This window comes from Microtus oregoni, unplaced genomic scaffold (genome assembly GCF_018167655.1).
Source record: "Microtus oregoni isolate MIOR12 unplaced genomic scaffold, Mior012 000028F_ref0000031, whole genome shotgun sequence".
NCBI classification, from domain to species: Eukaryota; Metazoa; Chordata; class Mammalia; order Rodentia; family Cricetidae; genus Microtus; species Microtus oregoni.
In genome coordinates, this window is record NW_024543087.1 from 4,462,334 (window position 1) to 4,475,604 (window position 13,271).

General features: G+C 48.1%; 1 pseudogene; it reads right to left on the minus strand.

Annotated features, from left to right (window-relative positions):
- Nucleotides 1-3,157: 3,157 nt before the first annotated feature.
- Nucleotides 3,158-4,078, minus strand: LOC121464519 (annotated as a pseudogene).
- Nucleotides 4,079-13,271: the final 9,193 nt, after the last annotated feature.

Genomic DNA, 13,271 nt, shown 5'->3' on the forward strand with positions numbered 1-13,271 from the left:
GAGTTTGGGACTTGTTTTTAGTTCATTGACAATTAACTCAAACAAAGGTTTGAAATCAGAGTTCTGCTCAGTCAAGGCTATTGTCAACAGGTGTGGCTAGTCGCCAGACCTTGTGCTCCTGAAATAGGGAAGTAGCTGGTTCCTGCCTAAAACAAAAGTCTAAGGATCCAACCAAGTTCCAGGTCCCTTTATGGAAATAACTTGGGATTCCACGCAGGGAGTGGTTTGCCTACGGAGTGTTTGGTCTAGGGCCTGAGTCAAGGGCCTGAGGGGTGACTGTACCCCAAGACTTTCAATTTGTATGTTAATGCAGTCCTTTTGTTCTGCTCCTACCTTTTGAAATCAGGGGTATATTAACGAGTTGAAAACTGAACACAGACGAATTTTCAGTACTCACAGAAATTCCCTCCTGATACTACCTTATATGTTTCTGTGTTTTATTATTTTCATTCGTGTCTTTGTACTCTTTACTATATTTCTAAATTTCCATGCCTCCACTCTGGAAGAAAGGTAATTTTGTCGAGGCTGGCCCCCGACATAAGACTGAAGAAGGAAGGAAGGGAGAACACAGGGCTTTTCTTCCTCTTCCTCTCTGCCCTGGCATTATCTCCAGCACAGGCTGGGCTCCTCCACAGCTGTCATGTTGAAACACAAATTCCATGCAGGGGAAGCTTTGTGTGTCCCACACCTTTGAAATTGCTTTCTGGGACACTTGGGTTGATCTGTCTGCCAAGGCAGAGGGTCGGTAGCCTCTGTTAATGATGTCACCTATTAAAGGCAGTTATCTCTAAGTGATGAATCTCCTTCATTTTGGTCCTTTGTTAAAAACGCAGGGAATGTGCCCCTCACCTCTCCCGCGCTCTCTGATGCGCAGTGCCAGCCTTCACCTGGTATTTATTTTCGGGAACCCCTAATTGCAGCTCATCAAGCATTTATCTTGCATTTACAAGCTCTCGCTGCAGGTACATTTTTAGCCGTCCTCAGGAAAGCAACATAATTGCAGGAGAGACTATAGAAATGAGCGAGAGAGAAAGCAAGCAATGAGCGCTGTAGCTTCTTAAGCACGGTGACCTACACAGAGATGGACGGGAGAAAACAGCTTCTCACGTTGGATGCAGAAGGCAGGGAAGGAGCTTCGACAGAAACCACTGAGGTGCGCAGAAACCAGCACAACGATTTTATTCAACAACAGGATGCTGTATTATTCAACTCATGCATCTCAAAGCCCCAATTAGGTATGCTTTCCTTCCCCCAAAAGCATTTATTTCTGTTTTGAAGGTGAAAAACTTTGTCTGCATGGATCGGCTTATAACCTGCCTATGCTGTCCAGGATGTAACTGGTTAAATTCAAAATAAGTTTTGGACTTTAATGATCAGCTTAGTGATAGCAAGCGCAGTTCTCCTGTCCCACAGGGAGCCGAGACCAAGGGCTATGCTGAGTCAGGGGGATGAGCGGCAGTGCTGGGAACTCTGCTGTCCTTGCTGCCCACGGACAGGAGCAGGAGCGGCCTCACATGAACAGTGGGGCTGTTGTTCCTTCACTTCGAACCACACACACCCTGCCTAAGCTTCCCGCTTCTGTTCTTTTTGGCTCTCATGCTCCCCAGATGAGAGACATGCATTATCACCTCCCATCTGTCAAGTAAAATTGAAAATCTCAGTCTCGCTGTGATGGCATGAAAAGTCAAGGTGCTAGCTCTCTCCTAAAATTTTTTGTTTTCCTCCCAAAGTTTTAATTATATATGTACAGATGGGAAGGGGTATGTGAGTATCCTCAGAGCAGTATATGGAACCCCCTGGAGCTGGAGTTACAGGTGGGTGGGAAATATCTGAAATGGGTGCTGGAAACTGAACTTGGGGCTTCTGCAAAAGCAGGAAGTGATCTTAACCACTGAAATACTCCAGCTCCATGTAACCATTGAGCCAGCCCGGCCAGCCCAGTGTGTCCACTCAGCCACCCCCTTCCAGCCCTGTGTATCCACTGAGCCACCCCCTTCCAGCCCTGTGTATCCACTGAGCCACCCCCTTCCAGCCCAGTGTGTCCACTCAGCCACCCCCTTCCAGCCCAGTGTGTCCACTCAGCCACCCCCTTCCAGCCCAGTGTGTCCACTCAGCCACCCCCTTCCAGCCCAGTGTGTCCACTCAGCCACCCCCTTCCAGCCCAGTGTGTCCACTCAGCCACCCCCTTCCAGCCCTGTGTATCCACTGAGCCATCACCCCAGTCCCATGTGTCCACTGAGCCTGTGTGTCTACTGCACCATCTCCCCAGCCCCAAAGTGGGATCTCTTACCGTCCCCTTTTTTTTTGTGTGTGGTGTTGGGGATAGAAGCCAGGACTGTGTAAGTGAGACAGGTGTTCTGCCGCTAGGCTATAGTCCCGGCTTTCTTTATTCTAATCTGTTCTCCAGATTCTGATCTTTTTTTTTTTTTCTACAGGGGAAATAATAGATTACTAAGTAAATAGTTTGTCTTTGACAATCCTAAACACATTACATGGTATCTATAAGATAGGGAATTAAAAATAACTTTGAAGGTGCTTGTGCAAGGTGTGAGTGGTACAAGCCTGTGCTCTCAGCTCCTGGGAGGATAAGACAGATGGGTATGCATCCAGGTCAGCCTGGGCTTCATAGCAAGATCCTGTCTCAAAAGTGAAAGAAGGGGGCTGGAGAGCTGGCTTGCTTTTTGTTCTTGCAGAGGATTTGAGTTTGGTTTTCAGCACCCCCATGGTGACTCGCAACCATTTGTAAGTCTCTTTCTAGGAGATCCACTGCCCCCTTCTGACTTCTGCAGGCACCACACATGCGCAGGGTATATATACAAAACACTCATACACAGAAGCAGGATGAGAAAAATGGCCCAGTGGTTAAAGACACTTGCTGCCAAGCCTGACAACCTGAGTTTGACATCGAGGTATCACATTATAGAAGGAGAGAACCGACTCTTCCAAGTTGTCCTCTGGTCTCCACATGCATGCCATTGTACACACACACATGCACACACACACACACGCACGCACACACACCCAGGATATAGGGATATCGCTTATAGTAAAAAGAAACTGTCTGGAGCCCACAATAGGAGACTGAACTTTCGATTTTGAAAGACATCAGCTATTTTATTTTATTTTAATTTTTTTAACAGACTTAATTCACTTTTATTTTCCTTGTATAAAAACCCTTATGTGGTAGCCACAGCTGGAGCCTGGGTCCTCTGAACAGAGACTCTGGTGTGGGTTTTCACAAGATGGTCAGTGAATTCCTGATAAGGAGACTTGGTGAACACAGTCTCTTTCCAGAGGTCAGGGGTCAGGTAGCTGTAGGTCTTAGAGATGGCATCAAAGGTGGCCTTGGCAAAGTTGCCCAGGGTGGCAGTACAGCCCCTGGCTGATCTGTAGCAGTCATCAATGCCAGCCATCATCAGTAGCTTCTTGGGCACAGGAGCAGAGACTATGCCAGTGCCTCTGGGGGCAGGGATGAGATGTACCAGCACAGAACCACAGTGACCTGTCACTTTGCAAGGAACAGTGTGGGGCTTGCCAATCTTGTTCCCCCAGTAGCCTCTCCGCACAGGGACAATGGAAAGCTTGGCCAAGATGATGGCCCCTCAGATGGCAGTGGCTACCTCCTTGGAGCACTTGACACCGAGACCTACGTGACCATTGCAGTCCCCAATAGCGACGAAAGCCTTGAACCTGGTCCGCTGGCCTGCCCTAGTCTGCTTCTGCACGGGCATGATCTTCAGAACCTCATTCTTTAGGGAAGCTCCCAGGAAAAAGTCAATAATCTCAGATTCCTTAATGGGCAGGGAGAACAGGTAGATCTCCTCTAGGGACTTGATCTTCATGTCCTTAACCAGGCAGCCCAGCTTGGTGACGGGAATCCACTCCTTGTCTTCAGCTTTACCTCCGCGAGCCCCATGGCCTCGCCTCGACCGTGGCCGTGGCCCCTCAGACCACTGCTGAATCCTCTGCGGAAGCCGCCACGGCCTCCTAATCCTGGGCCTCCGGGTCCTCTGCCCCCCCCTCCCCGCTGCACCGGTGTTATCCACCATTTGGTGTTTTTCAGAAGAAGAAGCGACATTAGCTATTTTAAAGGGACAAAAATTTTAAAGTGTTTGAATTTGTAAAGACTGTGGGACTTTTATAGTTATGTATGTTTTAAATGTGAGATCTTGGAGATGGCTGAGAAAGGAAAGGTTGTGGCTGACAGTGATGTGTTTGTGTGTTGAGTTGACAAGGGGTCAGTTGTGCTGGCCGGTCTTATGCCAACTTGACACAAGCTAGAGCTATCTGAAAGAAAGGTACCTCAAGTTAGAAAATGCCTCCCTAAGACCCAGCTCTAAGGCATTTTCTTAACTAGCGGTTGATGTACAAGGTTCCAGCCCATCGGAGGTGGTGCCATCTCTGGGATTGTGGTCCTGCGTTCTCTAGCAAAGCAGGTTGAGCAAGCCATGGGAAGCAAGCCAGTAAGCACCACCCTTCCATGGCCTTTGTAACAGCTCCTGCCTCCAGCTTTCTGTCGTGTTTGGGTTCCTGTGGCTTCCTTTATGATGAACAGTGATATGGAAGTGTAAGTCAAATAAACCCTTTCTTCCCCATCTTGTGTTTTGGTTACGGCATTTCATCTTAGTAATAGAAATCCTAACTAAGACACTGGGATTACCAAGTGTCACGGCTACTTCATTTCTAGACACATTATCTAAAGAAAACAAGTGTATGTTCACACAAAAACTTGTCCATAGAGTTTTAGCAATTGTAGTAATAAGGGTGGCAGGGCTGCGTCCCCAGCACCCCGGCTGTCTGGCTATCTTATACCCGAAATAACAACACACAAACTGTATTCATTTAATCACTGCTTGGCCCATTTCTATCTAGCTTCTTCTAGGCTAATTCTCACATATTTATTTAGCCCATTTCTAATCATCTGTGTAGCGCCCCTAGGTGCGCTTACCAGGAAGATTCTAGCCTATGTTCATCCTGGGTCGGAGCTTCATCGCGTGCGTCTGCCTGGGTGCTGGGAGCATGGCATCTCTCTGAGGTGTCTGCTCCTGAGAGGAGAGCTGTGGAGTCTGAGCTCATTTCCTCTTCCTCCCAGCGTTCTGTTCTGTTTACTCCTCCCACCTATCTTCTAACCAGTGAGGGCCAAGCAGTGTTTCTTTTTATTTTACCAATGACCTTCCTCCATCAAGCAGTATTATCTACTTTAGCTAAAAGGAAGAAACAGCTCAAATGGCCATCAAGTAATTAGTGAATGGATACACCAAATGCATATGGCCAGATGCAAAAGGCCATGTAATGTGTGGTCTAATTTATGAGAAATATCCAGAAGAAGAAAATGAAAGGGCTAATGAGGTGGCTCAGTGGGCTAAGGCACTTGCTATCGAGCCTGACACTTGAGTGTGATCCACATAATCACGTGATATGATCCACAGGCCCCATGTGGTGGAAGCAGAGAACCAACTCCCAAGAGCTGTGCTCTGTCCTTCATCTGAGCACTGTGGTGCACACATGTGCACATGCACACACAATAAACAAACATTAAACAATTTAAAAATGCTACCACTTGGGGGGGGGGAGGAGAGAGAGAGAGAGAGAGAGAGAGAGAGAGAGAGAGAGACATAGAGATGAGCTAATTTCATTGCTGCCGAGCTGGGAGCTGAGGAGCTGAGGGTTGACTGTTATGGGTATGTGGCTTCCTTTTCAAGTGTTTTGGGCTAGTGTAGTGATAATGCTATGTGACACTTTAAATACATCAAAAACATTAAATACAATATAATGAATTGTATATTTTTAAAGTCATTAAAAACAGTAAATTTTATGTTGCATAGCTTTTACCTCATGGTGGCATGTGCCTTTAATCCCAGCTCTTGGGGAGGTGGGTCTCTGAGTTCAAGGCCAGCCTGGTCTACAAGAACTAGTTCCAGGACAGACTCCAAAACTGCAGAGAAACCCTGTCTCAAAAAAAATTTGAGTTCAGAAGATTGACATAACTTTGATGAATCAAGAACCCTTTGGCATGATCATGGTGCCTGTTCATTATTTTAAAGACAGGGTCCTAATATACAGTCCAAGCTAGACTTGAATTTGTAAACCTCCTACCTTAGCCTAAATGCCAGAGTTACAGGTATGCACCCGGAACCTGTGTGCACATCGGCACCTGTGTGCACTCTGCTCCTGTGTACACACCTGCACCTGTGTGTACCCTGAACCTGTATGTATCCCTGAACCTGTGTGCACACCTGCATCTGTGTGCACTCTGCTCCTGTGTACACACCTGTACCTGTGTGCACACCTGCATCTGTGTGCACTCTGCTCCTGTGTACACACCTGTATCTGTGTGCACACCTGCATCTGTGTGCACTCTGCTCCTGTGTGCACACCTGAACCTGTGTGCACATCTGCATCTGTGTGCACTCTGCTCCTGTGTACACACCTGCACCTGTGTGTACCCTGAACCTGTATGTATCCCTGAACCTGTGTGCACATCTGCATCTGTGTGCACTCTGCTCCTGTGTACACACCTGTACCTGTGTGCACTCTTGTATCCATGTGCACCCTGCACCCATTTGTACCCTGCACCTGTGTGTACCTCTGCACCTGTGTGCATCCTACACCTGTGTGTACCCTGAATCTGTGTGCACCCTGTACCTGTGTGTTCCGGGACCAGCTCATTGGGGCATGGTCTCTCTCCCTTTAAAAAAGCGGCCACTTCCCTTCTTGTTCTCTCTTACTTCCTGCTCCGCTTCTGGCGACTAGACTCCCTTCCTGATTGTGCAGAAGGCTGTTGTCTGGGACTGTGATCTGTAAGTTTTTTCCCCCTTTAAATAAATAACCATTCTATTAATCATAATTCTAAACTGGTGTGGGATTGTTTTTGACTTACGCCTTCGCCTTCACCTGTGTGTACTCTGCTCCTATGTGTACTCCTGTACCTGTGTGTGCTTTGCACCTCTGTGCGCCCGCACCTGTGTGCACCCTGCACCTGTGTGTACCCTGCACTTGTGTGCACCCTGCAGCTGTGTGCACCCTGCACCTGTATGTATCCAGGAATCTGTGTGCAACCTGCATCTGTTGCATCACCGCACCTGTGTGCATTCTACACCTGTGTGTACCCTACACCGTGTGCATCCATGCACCTGTATGTATATCTTCACCTGTGTGCACCCTGCATCTGTATGCACCCCTGCACCTGTGTGCACCCTGTACCTGTATGCATCCTGCACCTGTGTGTATCCCTACACCTGTGTGCATCCAGCACCTGTGTGCACCTACACCTGTGTGCACCCTCCACCTGACTGTTCATTCAGTGAGTGTTAACTCAACACCCTCAGTGCAGTAGGTAGTAGGGACATATGCTAAGAATAAGTACTGATAGTCCAACCTGGACTCTGTTATCTAGAGGAAAACGGATCACTGAATGTTTAAGGTATAGTGTTGGGACATAATCGGTAAAATTTGATGCAGAGGGACACACACACACACACACACACACACACACAAATGAGAACAGCTTTGGGGCATTGAGGATGTCTTTCTAGATAGGACGTTTGACTTTGATTTTTTTTTTTTTTTTTTTTTTTTTTGAGACAGGGCTTCATTGTGTAGCCTTGGCCAAGGCTTGTAACTCACTATGTAGACCAGGCTGGCAGAGATCCTCAGGACTCTGCCTCCCAAGTGCTGGGATTAAAGGTGTGTGCAAGCCATATCCGGCCTGGCTTGACCTTGATTTTGAAGAAGAGTTTTCTTCAAAGTGCGAGAGAAGACTGAGCTAGCCTAGTGTCAGGAGCACTTGTTGCTCTGACTTGGGTTCAGGTCCAGCACCTACCTGGCAGCTCACAATTATCTAATTCCAGTTCCACAGATCTTACAGAGTCAGGCACATGCATGGCTCATGAACACACATCCAGGAAAACACCCATATTTATAAAATAAGATAAAATAAAGTAGGAGGAAGTGGGGCCGAGGGTGCAGCTTTGTTGGTAGCGTTTGCCTCGCTTGCACAAAGCCCTGGGTTTGATTCCCGATCTACATAAACCCGGCGTGGGGACCCAGGTCTGTAATCTCATTACTTAGGGAGGTGAATGGAGGATACATTTAAGGTTATCTTCAGCTGTGTAGGGGGTTCAAGATCATCTTGAGGAAGGGATTTGAAGCCCTCTTAGTGCTTGCAAAGTCTACACCCTGTGTATAGGGAGGTCGGAGGTAAGTGCACTCTGGAGTGAGTCCCAGCGACGACGAAGTTGGTAAAGCGCATCCTGCTCAGCAGATGGCAGTAGTGCTAAGCAGTTGTTGGCATTCTTTACACTTTCAGTGTCCTAGCTTTAGGTGTGGGACGCAGCTCCAGGGTTCAAACCTCCAGGCTCTGCCTGAAGGAGAGCCGCCTAGAGCAGACCGCCTTCCTGCGGTGAGCCTGTCTTCAAACCTCTCCCCGCCGAGCCTTTTTACCTGGAACTTGCAACTGCTAAGTCCTATTTCTGAGCACAGGGAACCTCAGTATTGGGCATTTATTCTACCCATAATTACAAGGCAGGACGCAGGGGTCAGCCCCCGTGAAATCTTCACTCGCGGGCAGATCTTTGCACAGCTGACTTCAGTCACAGCTCTCTGTAGCTTCCTGTGGCCGCTCTCGCCTGGTACTGTGATCACGATGCCAACCAGCCGCGAAGTGAAATCGCCCGTGTGACAACAGACACAGGGCTTCCCCGAGGGAGGTGACAGAGATGTTTCAGGGATGATGCCGCAATTATTACAGTCTCCAAGGAAATGAGGGTCTGGCAGAATGTCTGCTTACAACCGAAGGAAGTCAGGCAGAGACAGAAGAGACCCTTGCTTCAGAAGGAGGGTGTTTCCCTGGAGAAGCCCTTGGCCATTTTGCAGAAGCTGCCTTTTTTTAAAAGCTGTGGGAAGCCGGAGATAGTTGAGGATGGTTCCTGACACCCACAGGGCAGCTCACAACTATCTGTAACTCCAGTTTCAGGGGAGTCAATGCTCTTCTGGCTCCTATAGGCACTGCCTGCTCATGGAGCATATATACACACTCAAACATCCATACACATAAAATAAAAATAAATAAATCTTAAAGAACTCTTGTTGGGAAAGTCAAATACACAGTTAGTTATCTTTTTAATTATGTGTATATGTGTGTATATGTGTGTGTCTGTGTGTATATGTGTGTATGTGTGTGTATATGTGTGTGTCTGTGTGTGTCTGTGTGTGTCTGTGTGTATATGTGTGTGTCTGTGTGTATATGTGTGTATATGTGTGTATGTGTGTGTATATGTGTGTGTCTGTGTGTATATGTGTGTATATGTGTGTGTCTGTGTGTATATGTGTGTATATGTGTGTATGTGTGTGTATATGTGTGTGTCTGTGTGTATATGTGTGTATATGTGTATATGTGTGTGTATATGTGTGTGTCTGTGTGTGTCTGTGTGTATATGTGTGTATATGTATATGTCTGTGTGTGTCTGTGTATATGTGTGTGTCTGTGTGTATATGTGTGTGTCTCTGTGTGGGATTGCACTTGTGAAAGCAGGCTCAGTAGAGGCTGGAAGGGCCCATCGGACCCCTAGAGCTGGAGTTAGAGGTGGTTGTGAAGCCACCTGACATGGGACAGGGTGGGCTTTTGACTGTTGCTCCCTCTCTCCATCCCTATAGTTAGCCATGTTGTGTTTGTCTTCTGGAAAAGTGAACCCCAAACAAGTCTTGATTTACCTTTCTATCCTTTAAACACTGCCCCAGAGGTAAGTATAATAAAAATATAGTTAAATTGTAAGCTTCAGTTTTTTTTTTTAAGACCAAGCCTCCATCTGCCCCCTCAGTCTCACGGCTTATTATAAAACGTCACCTCCCATTAAGTAGATTTGTGTTAAGTGAACTTTTCCCCAGGACATATTTTATCACCAAATAGACTTCCTCTGAGCCTTAAATCTTCTCCATCTGGGCTTTTAGGGCCCACGAGGCATGGAAGTGCCCTGGGTATGTTGTGTGTGTATCGTGGAGATTAAACCTTTGCCTTCAAAATCATAAACCCCACCCCTTTGTAGAGCAGAGAGGAGCCTGGAGGGGTTGAAATTTCCCTTCTCTCTTCTCCCTGGGTCACTGAGGGACCAGTGCGGTGGGGCTCGCTGAGTCCATGCTGGGGCCAGGGCTCCTGAGGTCAGGGAGGGATCTGGCTCAGTGACAGGGTTGATGAGTGTGGGCAGCAGGGAAGGAGGAAGGCGCAGGAAACCCTCAGGGCGGTACAGCCAACGCTAACTGTGGACAGGACAAGGTGAAATGCACTGCGGTGTCAGCAAAACCCTCTTGTCCTTAAGTACTGAGAACAAAGGACCAAGCTAGATTCAGGCCCAGCTGGGAGATGGAACATTTGGTAAGTTACCCACCCAGCCTGTGCCTGATCCCCTGTAGGGAACAGAGCAACCATGCCACTCCCGGGGGGTGCTGTAAGGTTTGAGATTGTATCGAGGACTGTAGTATACACCTGTAATCCCATCACTTAGGAAGTAGAGGTAGGAGGTCAGGAGTTCAAAGTCATCCTCAGCTACTTAGTGAGTCAAGTCCAGTCTGGGGTACATGAGACCCTGTTTTAATAAACAAACAAACAAAAACCCCAAACAAGACAAAACGAAAGGTTTAAGGGGCCAGGGAGATGGCTCAGGTGTAAAGGTGTCTTCCATCATGACTGAGGACCTAAGGTAGACTCCTGAGACAAATGGGTTAGAAGGAGAGAATTGGTTCCTGCAAATTGTCCTGTGATCTCCACACCCGTGGTGTGTTATGCATGCTCACACACATACACTACATCCACACAAAATAAATGAACCACTATATTAAGATGTTTTAAAGGATTGAAGTTGGGCTGGCGAGGTGGTTTTGTGGGTAAAGAAATTTTGCTGCCAAGCCTGATGAGTTGACTTCAGACCCTAGTACTACAATGGTAGAAGAGGAGAACCAACTCCCACAAGCTGCCCTCTGACCTCCACAGGTATACACGTGCGTGCACACATGTATACACACAAACACATATTAAATAAGTACAATAAAAAAGGATTGCGGTTAAAGGTACAAAAGCACTTTTGTAGGGTATGGCAACCACGGGGATGGTTTAAAGGCTATGAGGACATTCAAAAGGAATCAGGTTAACAGGTTGGAGTCGGGCACGTAGCTTAGTGGTTTAGACTACATGCTTAGCATAAATGAGATCCTGAATTTAGTCTCCGGTGTGTGGGGGAGAATGATGAGGGAGTGCACATGTACAGAAAACCGCAGGTAACGATACCAAAAATGTAGCTTCTGCTCTTTCTGTGGTTGCCACAGACACAAGGTGTGAGGTGTAAATAGAAGCTCTGAGAGAGGGGGGAGGAGAGGGGTGAAGCTGATCTCCCCAGTCTGGAGCATGGTGCTCTGAGTTAGTAAGGCTGCCCCCCAGCTCCTTCTGCATGAGCAACCCAGAGCTCACCTTCCCCGCATACACCTGAGCCCAAGGCGTGGCTCTGGCCAGTTCATCTGCCGAGCGCCTGCTTGCCTTAGAGGACTTGTATTTTGTGTTTGCTGCCTTCTTGGGGTCAGACACGTGCCCTTCACTCCAGTGCATCCCAACAGACTCCATGTCAACTGTGGCCAGCAACTCAGCGAGGGTTGTCTGTCTCTGTCCAGCTCTGCCCCGACCAGTACAGGTCAGCGAACAACAAGGATCCAAGACCCCAGGGGTCCTCCACTCCAGTGTTTAGGGCAGGAGAGAGAACCCTTGCCTTACTTTGGCTCCCTAGAAAGGGCTCTGACAAAATGTCGGCTATGATTTGGGAAGCACTCTGCCAGCACCAGGGCCCCACGGGCTGGCATGATGCTTCTTGGCACTTTCCCCTGCTCCCCGGGGAGCTTCTGAGATCATCTCAGTAAAACTTTAATGCCTGGAAGTCAATTAGGGTGGAGCATTGTTCTGTAATCAAGAGGCGAAGCTTTTATTGGAAAGGTGCAAACTGCGGAGGAAGGAGGCAGCCAGGGGAGGCTCTGGAGCTAATGGCTTGGGCTGGAGAATGTTTTTGACAGAGTCAGGGTGGATCTGCCAAGGCGGGGAGCAGAAGGCAGCTTCGCAACCATCCTGAATATGTCTGTACCTTTGCTTTCCCACAGTTCCATCGAGTAGAAATCATCCCCTGACTCTAACTTTGGAGAGGAGGGGCCGAGGCTGAGAAGTTAAATTTGGAAGCAGAGTTCAGCCACTGGCAAACCCACATACAGAAACCAGCCCTGGATGGAGAGGATGGATGGAGAGGGCTTCCCCCCAAGTCTGTTTTCTCTAAGCGTGGTTCTCCCCAAACACCTTTTCATCACCTGCTCGGGGAATCCCAGCGACTGTGTGAGGATATCACGTCACCAAATCACCCTGACCTCACTGTCTTTGAGGAACCGCTTTATTATACACTTAGATTCTCTGGGTCAGGGGTTCCAGCAGAATGGGGTGGAGAAAGTTGAACTCTCCTTCAGGGATCCTTCTGGGAAGGTCAGCTGGGACTACAAGCTAAATCCTGCCTGGTTAGTTGCTCAAGGTAGCTCATGGTAGGGGTCTCAGCTGGATATTTAGATGGACCAGTGCACCAAGGTGAGGTCTCAGCATGCCAGACTTAAGGGTACTTGGGTCATAGTTCAAGGGAAGGGACACAGGCCTCCATCTCTCAATGGTGCCAAGAACATGCAGGCAAGTTTTTTGGAATGGTGGTGGTTAGTGGGGGTGGGAGGACACAGGGTCTCATATATCCTCAGGCTGTCCTAGAACTCACTATGAAGCCAAGGATGCCATTGAGTTCTGATCCTCCTTTCTTTACCTCCTTAGTGCGGGATTATAGGCACGTGCCATCACACACAGTTTGTATGGTGCTGGGACTTGAACCCGTGGCTTTGCGCACACCAGGTAAGAACGCTGTTGACTGAGCTGCACCCCAGCCCCCAATGATTTTTTTTTCTCTTTTAAAGGTGCTGTATTGTCTTATTCCTTTATGCCTGTCCTTATTGCCCCTACGACCCCACCAGTCCTCCACCTTGGCTTTGCCACCAACTTGCCGTGTGGCCTTGGGTTGGCCACTTAGTCCATCCTAATCTGTATTATCTCATTTTATAAAATCACAGTTGCGATAAAACTTTTAAATGCCTCTCACCGCTTACCAATGGTCTTTAGAATACAGTCGCCCCATAAACCCAGAACAAGATTGTGCTGAGGGTCGGAGGAGAGGCTGGACCCTGCCGAGCAGGTACTCGAGACCACAGAGGGAGCA